General features: G+C 46.8%; 1 protein-coding gene across 1 annotated transcript in view; it reads right to left on the bottom strand.

The window, feature by feature from the left end:
* Positions 1–9,064, bottom strand: part of CUNH7orf50 (chromosome unknown C7orf50 homolog) — a 148,113-nt gene extending 139,049 nt beyond the window's left edge. The window contains exon 1 of the mRNA XM_021710284.1: positions 8,898–9,064. The gene's annotated coding sequence lies outside the window, so the exon portion shown is untranslated. The remainder of the gene's footprint in view (positions 1–8,897) is intronic.
* Between the last annotated feature and the right edge of the window lie 122 nt (positions 9,065–9,186).

Genomic DNA, 9,186 nt, shown 5'->3' on the forward strand with positions numbered 1-9,186 from the left:
TACACCTCCAGGAGTTAAGTATGCGTAAGGTTGTCACTCAGTCCCACCATGCACACTCCTGGATGCCCACACCTGCTGTTCACTCTGCTACCCTCGCCAGGGTGCTCGCCATGGGCCAGGAGCTTTCCAGGCTGGATCAGGCTGCCAAAACACCCACCTACATGGAGTACACCTTCTTCTGAGGGAGACAAACTCGTAATGTGTCAGAAGATGACATCACTATGCAAAGAAAGGGGCAGTTTTTAAAAAGGATGATCTTAAAGAAAGGGGCCAGAAGCAGAGCACACTTAAGCCCAGATCTGGGTCTAAATGCCATCCTGTGTGAGGAGAACTCAGGATTCCAGGCAAGGCCAGAAACCAAGGAAACAGTCCAACAGTAATGGGCCCACCCAGAAGGAAGGAGCCAGCACCAAGGCTCCTCCACCCCATTTGGGGCTGTCACTGATAGCAGCACAATGAAAGAGTATCACTACTGTGGAATCAGAAGATTACAAGCCCCATACTCTTTAATTAAGCCTGATCTTTAAAAGGTATCCGAAGCCAGAGGCTACAAATTACAATTAGCAATGTAATAAGAAATCTTGAAAGAGTGAGACTATTGAGGACTCAGAAAAGACAAAGGACTGTGCCAGCCAATTACCCTGTGAGAAATAAGAAAAGCTGAGCAAATATTTACATACCAGTAAATATAAAAGTTAAGTTAAACCTATATTCATCCTGTAAGTTACCATTAAAAAAATCACTAAGTCTATTTGCTAAAAATGAGAAGACTCTTCCATGTATAGAAAGGTTTCTTTTAATAGTTCTAAGAGAGAGAACTATTAAACACTCACAGCTTTGAGACAATGAGTATTATGGAAAATGATATTTATTTTCATTTAAAGTAAACGGATTTTCAGTAAGTGTGCCATGACAATTCCGTGGGAAAGAACAGTCTTTTCAACAAAAGGTGCTGGGACAATGGGCTATCAATATAAGAAAGAACAAATCTGGAGCCCTAGCTCCCACCACAAACAAAAATTAACTCAAAATCAAAACCCTACATGGATGAGCTAAAACTGTAACATTCTTAGAAGAAAACACCGGAGTGAGTCTTCCGGACCCTGGATTAGGCAACGGTCTCTTAGACGTAATACCCAAAACAGAAGTAGCCAGAGGAAAAACTAGATAAACTGGACTACAAGACTAAAAACAATTGTGCTGCAAATGATGCCAGCGAGAAAACGAAAAGACAACTCATAGCACTGGGAAAAAATATCTGCAATTTGTATCAGATAAGAGACTTGTACCTAGAATGTATTGATTGTTACAACTCAACAATAAAAACACAATATTTAAACGGGAAAAGGATCTGGATGGACACATCTCCAAAGAAGCTACACAACAGCCAATAAGCAAAGAAAATATGCTCAGCACGGTTAGCCATTAGGGAAATGCAAATCACAGGAGACCACTTCACATCCACTAGGATGGCCAGAATAAAAGAGAATAGTGACCACCCGTGAGGATGAGGAGAAAGTGGAACACTCACTCATTGCAGGCAGAACATAAAAGGCACAGCTACTCTGGAAAAGTTTGGCAGTTCTCAAAAAGTTAAACATACAGCTACCATGTGACCCAGCGATGCTACTCCTAGGTATGGAACCTAAAGAAAAGGATACATTCACATAAAGATTTGTACACTAATGTTCACAGCAGTATTATTCATAATATCCAAAAGATGGAAACAACCTAAATGCCCATCAATGGATGAATAAACAAAACGCAGCCTACTTATACAGTGGAACATTATTCAGCCATAAAAAGAAACGAAACACTGACACACACGACAGCATGGATGAACTTTGAAAGCAAGATGCTAAATGAAAGAAACCAGTCTCAAAAGATTACGTATTGTATGATTCCATTTGTATGAAATGTTCAGAACAAGTAAACTATAGAGACAGAAAGAAGATTACTAATTATTTAGGGATATGGCAGGGGGAAGGATGAGTGACTGCTATGGGTATAGGGTTTCTTTTGGAAAAAGGAAAAAGTTCTAAAATTAGATTATGGTAATGGTTGCACAATCCCTGAAGATACTTAAAAAAAAAAACTATACTCTTTTCCATAAATTTAAAAATACAGTGTCAGCTGGGCACAGAGGCTAACATCTGCAATCTCAGCATTTTGAAAGGCCAAGGCAGGAGGAACACTGGAGCCCAGGAGTTCGAAACCAGCCTGGGCAACACAGCGAGACCTCATCTCTACAACAATAAAAATTAAATAATTAGCCAGGAGTGGGGGTTCATGCCTGTAGCCCCAACTATTCAGAGAGCTGAGGCTGGAGGATCGCTTGAGCCTAGGAGTTGGAGGATGTGGTAAGTCATGATTGTGCCACTGTACTCAGGCCCAGGCAAGAGTGAGACCCTGCCTCAAAAAATAAAAATACAAATAAAATACCCAAGTGCTGTCTAATAATAATAATTGATAACTGGAGGAAAACACATTTGCTACAATCTTTGTTACGAGACCCACATTTGTGCCATCAAAGTTGTAATCAAGTTACCAGCCAAGGCTGAACTTGATTCTCCAGCATGAACAGCACACATGGAGACTGACTTCACTATGTCAGAAGGCATCAAGACCTTTCATCATCGTTATTTTTCCCACAAGGCTTTCTTTAAAAAAAAAAATCTAGTGACTCTGATTAATTTCCATAAAGCAATGCAAACATAAGTTATTGGCTGTATTTTGGTGGCTGGAGGAGAGAGGATGTAGAGGGGGAAGGGAATGCTAAGAAAGCTAATCATTATCAGAATTACTCTAAAGTCAGTATGTCCTGAGAGCTTACCACAGGCGAGGCCCTGTTCTAAGTGCTTTACATATATTAACCCCTTTAACTCTTGTGACCAGTAAGGTAGGCATGTAGATGAGGAAACTGAGACACATCTATCAGAGCAAAAAACCAATAGATTATACTTAAAATGGGAAGCAAACAAAAATATCTCACTATAAATGAAAGCAATTCCAATAGAAATGGCTGAAAAATTAAGCTGTGCAGTCAGGTATGGTGGCTCACATCTATAATCCAAGCACTTTGGGAGGCTGAGGCAAGAGGATTGCCTGAGCCCATGGGTTCAAGATCAGCCCAGGCAAATGGCAAGACCTTATCTCTACAATAAATCAAGAAAAATTAACCGGGCATGGTGGCACATGCCTGTGGTTCCAGCTACCTGGAAGGCTAAGGCGGAAGGATCACAGGAGCCCAGTAGGTTGGCTGTGATTGTGCCACTGCACTCCAGCCTGGGCGACAGAGTGAGACTGACTCAAAAAAAGAAAGAAAGAAAGAAAATTAAGCTGTGCTTGCCTCTGAGATGCACTCCTGGAGGGGGGGCAGTTGACTGCTGTTTTTGTCTTCTAGTACTATTTGCAGTTTTTAGCTATTTGCACATATTACTTAGCTAATTTGATAGGCTTTAAAATGTCACTTTTTTTTTCACCAGGCACACTTGCTCACACTTGAAATGTCAGCACTTTGGGAGGCTGAGGTGGGAGAATCGCTTGAGCCCAGGAGTTCGAGACCAGCCTGGGCAATACAGCGAGACCTCGACTCTTCAAAAACATTAAAAAGAAAAAACTAGGCAGGCATGGTAGCACACACCTGTAGTCCCAGCTACTTGGGAGCCTGAAGCAGAAAGATCACCTAATCCCAGGAGATCGAGGCTGCAGTAACCCATGATCATACCACCAAAACTCCAGCCCAGACAACAGAGTGAGACTCCAACTAAAAAATAAATAAATAAAAATAAAATAAAAAGCCTCTTTTCTATAATCCCGTGCCTTTGGGAGGCTGAGGTGAGTGGATTGCTTGAGACTCGCCTGGGCAGCGAGACCTCATCTCTACAATAAATCAAAAAATCAGCCAGGTGTGGTAGCGCATGCCTGTAATTCCGGCTACTCGGAAGGCTGAGGCGAAAAGATCGCCGGAGCCCAGCAGGTCGAGGCTGCAGTGTCCAGGAGCGGCCACTGCACTCCAGTCTGGGCGACAGAGTGAGACTCCAACTCAAAAAAAAATAAAAAAGATTATATTATCCCGTATTGGCCAGAGAATGATGAAAAGGACATTATCATGCCCTGTAAGGGGATAATAAGTTGGTACAGCCTTTCTAAAAGGCAGCTTTATAACATTTATCAAGTGCTATGGCCCAGGAATTCCACGTCTAGGAATTTATCCAAATAAAATAATCATGGACAGAGATTTACATTTAAGGATGATAAAGGCCGGGTGCAGTGGCTCACACCTGTAGTCCCAGCACTTTGGGAGGCAGAAGCAAGAGGACTGCCTGAGTCCACAAATTCAAGCCCAGCCTGGGCAACATGGTGAGACTTCATCTCTACGATAAATCAAAAAATTAGCTGGGCGTGGTGGTGCATGCTGTAGTTCCAGCTACTTGGAAGACTGAAGCAGCAAGAGTGCCTGAGCCCAGCAGGTGGAAGCTGTGGTGGCCGTGAGCATGCCACCGCACTCCAGCCTGGGCAACAGAGAGAGACTGCGACTCAAAATTAATTAATTAATTAATTAAGGATGACAATGGCAACACTATCTGTAATATTCAAAAACTGAGATCATAATTGTCCAATAACAGTTAGTTGGGTAAATGACTCCTTTGTGCAAAGGAATACTCCTACACATAACCATTAAAAAAAAGTGATCTCAACCGGGCTCAGTGGCTCAGCCTATAATCCCGTGCCTTGGGAGGCTGAGGTGAGTGGATTGCCTGAGCCTGCGGGTTCGAGACGCGCCTGGGCAACTTGGTGAGACATCATCTCTACAATAAATCAAAAAATGAGCCGGGCATGGTAGCGCATGCCTGTAATTCCGGCTACTAGGAAGGCTGAGGCAGAAGGATTGCAGGAGCCCAGCAGGTCGAGGCTGCGGTGGCCGGGAGCGGCCACTGCACTCCGGTCTGGGCGGCGGAGTGAAACTCCAACTCAAAAAAAAAAAGTGATCTCAAAGATCTCAAAGTACACTCTGTCATATAAGTAAATGCTTGTAATATAAGGTAAAGTGAAAAGACAGGGCATAAGTCTATGTACATATAGCATGGCCCCTGTCTTGTAAGAATTATATATAAATATGCACAAAGGAAAAAACTAAAAGGAAACATATTAAAATATTAACATTTTAGAGAGTAGGATTATACAAATTTTTTCGTTAGACTTTTCTGTAATTTCTACAATAAAAGCAGAAGAAAAACATTATTTTAAGATACCAGCTAAAGATCAGGCATAGTGGCTCATGCCTGTAATCCCAGCATTTTGGGAGGCCAGGAGTTCAGGACAGTCTGGGCAACATAGCAAAACCCTGTCTCCACAAAAAATTTAAAAAAAGAAAAAAAGATACCAGCTCAAAAGTGTTCAGCGAGGCAAACGATGCCCCTGGCAAAACAGGCTAAGGCTATAGGTCTCCAGGGCTGAAAAGAAACTCCACAGGACCTTAAAAAAAAAAGTCAGCCAGGCTTTAATCCCAGCACTTTGGGAGGCTGAGGTGAGAGGCTTGCCTGAGCCCACAGGTTTAAGACCAGCCTGGGCAACTTGGTGAGACCTCTTCTCTACAATAAATTAAAAAACTAGCCGGACATGGTGGCGCATGCCTATGGTTCCAGCTATGTGGAAGGCTGAGGCAGAAGGTGGAGGCTGCAGTGGCCATGAGCGTGCCACTGCACTCCAGCCTGGGTGACAGAGTGAGACTCCAACTCAAAAAAAAAAGTCAGCCTATGGAAAAAAGAAAACCCATGTCTTTTAGAAAGTCTGAAAATACAGCCCCTAGCCGCAGCCATGGCTCTCACCCAGCATATTCAGTGACCTCCACTATGGTCCAGGAAGGTCTGAGAGGCACCCAACACCAGACAAAGGCCTACCCTGAAAATGAGTCTGGGCCCTCACACCCTACCAGCCTTTAAGGGATCAGCGGAAGGAGCCCAGGAGCGGAACCCTAGCTCCCGCACATATTACTGTAGCTTTGCTCCCATCCACACTGACCCACGATGAGCTCACCATTCCAACCCCCAACCTAGGAGAGCAGTCGCCCCAGGTTCCAGCCTTCCACTCGCTGACCCTGCTCTCTCCCTCCTGTAGCCACACTCAAACTCTGTCACTAAGGTAACCCCAAGTCTTTCATCTTAAAGCCTAGCAGCCCACTTTCAATCCCACCTCCCATCTTTCCTGTTCTTTCCAGTCAACCCCTTCTCTAGGCACTCTGGAATCCATCATTTTTCAGCCTCACCTACACCTGCGATTCACATATCCTACGTTTTGATGTCCCTCATCCCTCTCTGCTCTGACTTCCACAATTTCCACAGGCTAGCACAATCCCTCCACACACACACTCTCAACTACCTTGTTCCTCTCTCCCTTCATGGTTCCTGCCTGGCAAAACCCCCACTCTAGCACCTACTCCTGCCTGACTCTGCTCCAAGCCTGGAACTTCACGGGGCTAGAAGACCCACAAGACCAGGCTGGTCGCTCTCCATGGACATTCAAAGTCGCTAGCCTCAAGGGGATTTTGGTGCGGCCCTGCAATTCTGCTCCCTCTCCCTACTCCAGCCCCTCCCAGGCTGAGACATTCCTTCGCCTCTCCTGAGCTCGAACCTCCAACCCTTCTCCTACTTCTTTGTTCTCACAAAGTGACGTTAGCTCCTGATCACTGAGCACACAGAAGCAATCGGGGAACGTGCACAAGCTCCATCCCATCTACCCACAGCCAGCATGTCAATGCTCCTTTCCAGGCTTACACCTGCACAGGGTCCCAACTCTGAACAAGTCTCTCTCTTCTCCATCACTAGCTAGTCCCTTCGACTCAGTAAATTTGTCTCTTGGCTGGGCACGGTGGCTCAGGCCTGTCATTCCAGCACTTTGGGAGGCAGAGGCAAGAGGATGGCCTGAAACTACGGGTTCGAGACCAGCCTGGGCAGCCTGGTGAGACCTCGTCTCTCTAATAAATCAAGAAAAATTAGCCAGGCGTGGTAGCACACACGCCTGTAGCTCCAGCTACTTGGATGGCTGAGGGGGAAGGATCACCTGAGACCAGCAGGTCGAGGCTGCGGTGGCCGGGAGCTTGCCACTGCACCCCAGCCTGGGGGATAGACTCCTATGCAAAAAAAAAAAAAGTCTCCCACTGGACTCCACATCCCTTTGATGTGCACCCATTTCTCAGCTCCCCTCTGCAGCAAAATCTTCGAGTTGTCTCTGTCTTCTTTCCTTCCCTCTCCCACCCAGCCTTCGGCCCCACCACCCTACCACAATGACACCCAAGAGGCTAAATTCTACTGCCGATTCTCAGTGTGTAACTTATTTGACCTAACAACATCATGTGACCATCACACCCACCTTCTCTCTTGATGCACATTTTTCACCTGGCAGCCAGACAGCACAGCTCCCGCTTTCGCCCTCACCCTGAACAATGACGGACCTCAGGCTTAGCGCTCAGCTTCCTTACTCCCCAGGTGAGCTCATTCAGTCATGTGGCTTCAAATATCAACTATGCCCCAGGGACTTCCAACTGTCCCTACTTCGAGGTCTCTTCTTCTTCTTCTTCTTCTTTTTGTTTATTTTTTTGAGTCAGAGTCTCACTCTGTCACCCACGCTAGAGTGCGTGGCAAGTGCACGGTCAACGCAGCCTTAACGTGTTAGGCTCAGGCGATCCTTCCACCTCAGCCTTCCAAGTAACTGGAACTACAGGTGCACACTACCACGTCTGGCTTATTTTTTTATTTACTGTAGAGACAAAATCTCACCAAAGTTGTCCAAGCTGGTCTCAAACCCCTGAACTCAGGCAATCCTCTCATCTCAGCCTCTCAAAGTGCTGGGATGACAGGCTTGAGCCACCGTGCCCGACGTAGATGTCTCTTAACCCTTTCCCTGAACTACATTGCCAACTCAATCATATATATATGAAACCACACACATATCACCTACATACAGACTATCTGAAACTTAACATGTCACAATCAAAACTCTTGATCACACTCTCCAAAAATAGTCATCTGATGAAATTCCGATTTTAGCTCAAGCTTAAAACCCTGGTGCCACCCACAACTGCTTTTTCTCACACACTCATCCGACCCACCACTAAATCCTGCTGGCACTAACTTTGACATACCTCCAGAATTTCATTACCTTTCACTACCTCCACCGTTGGTATACTGGTCCAGGCCACCATCTCTCACTTACATCACTCCTAGCCCCCACTCACAGCCATTTTTTCACCTCTGCCCTTGCCCCGCCAGTGGATTTCCAACACAGCATACAGGACTTTTTCTTTGTGAGTAGGCATCTCTGTCACCCAGGCTGGAGTGCAGTGGCACACTCACAGCCACCGCAGCCTCAGCCTGCTGGGCTCAGACAATCCTTCCACCTCAAGCTTCCAAGGAGCTGGAACAACAGGTGTATGCCACCATGCCCCGCCAATTTTTAAATTTATTGCAGAGACAAGGTCTCGCCAAGTTGCCCGGGCTGGTCTTGAACCCCTGGACTCAGACAATCCTCTCGCCTCCACCTCCCAAAATGCTGGGATGACAGGCGTCAGCCACCATGCCCAGGTCCGAACGACTTTTAAAACACCCAAGTCAGGTTAGGTCTCACCTTTGCTGAAAAATTCCTAAGGCTTCCCCCCTACTTGGAGAAAAATCAAAATCCCTGCAGGTCTCTGTAAGGCCCACGATGCTCTGACCCCTCCCTCACCTCTGGGCCCTCACCTCCTCTTTCTCCCTCTTTTCCTCGCTTGGCCCTAACCACAGTGGGCTCCTGGCTGGCTCCCCCTGCACCCGACGTGTCCTCTACCTGGAACGTTCTAGAGCCTCACTCCCTCGTCCGCTTCCTCTCCACCCTCCGTGCCCGTCTCATGCCTGGCCCACCTCTTCCCCTCTCCCCTCTAGGACGTGGTTTCACGGGTCAGAGGCTCCTCTTGGCTTTTCACCGCCGCCGTCTCCGCTCCGGGAACACACGCAGCAGGAAGCCCACGAACGTCTCGCAAAGGAGGGCGTGAGTGACGGAAGCAAGCGCAAAGCATGCTGACGGTGGAAAGTGGGGGCTGAAAAGCTTCGGGGGCAGCTAAGCGTAAAGCCTTCCAACCCACAGCCACGGAGGGAGGCGCCGAGGCCAGGGGGCCGCGGCGGGGGCTGACGGCCGCGCCACCCACGGGCA

This window comes from Carlito syrichta, unplaced genomic scaffold (genome assembly GCF_000164805.1).
Source record: "Carlito syrichta isolate Samal-C Ts95f unplaced genomic scaffold, Tarsius_syrichta-2.0.1 Scaffold288374, whole genome shotgun sequence".
NCBI classification, from domain to species: Eukaryota; Metazoa; Chordata; class Mammalia; order Primates; family Tarsiidae; genus Carlito; species Carlito syrichta.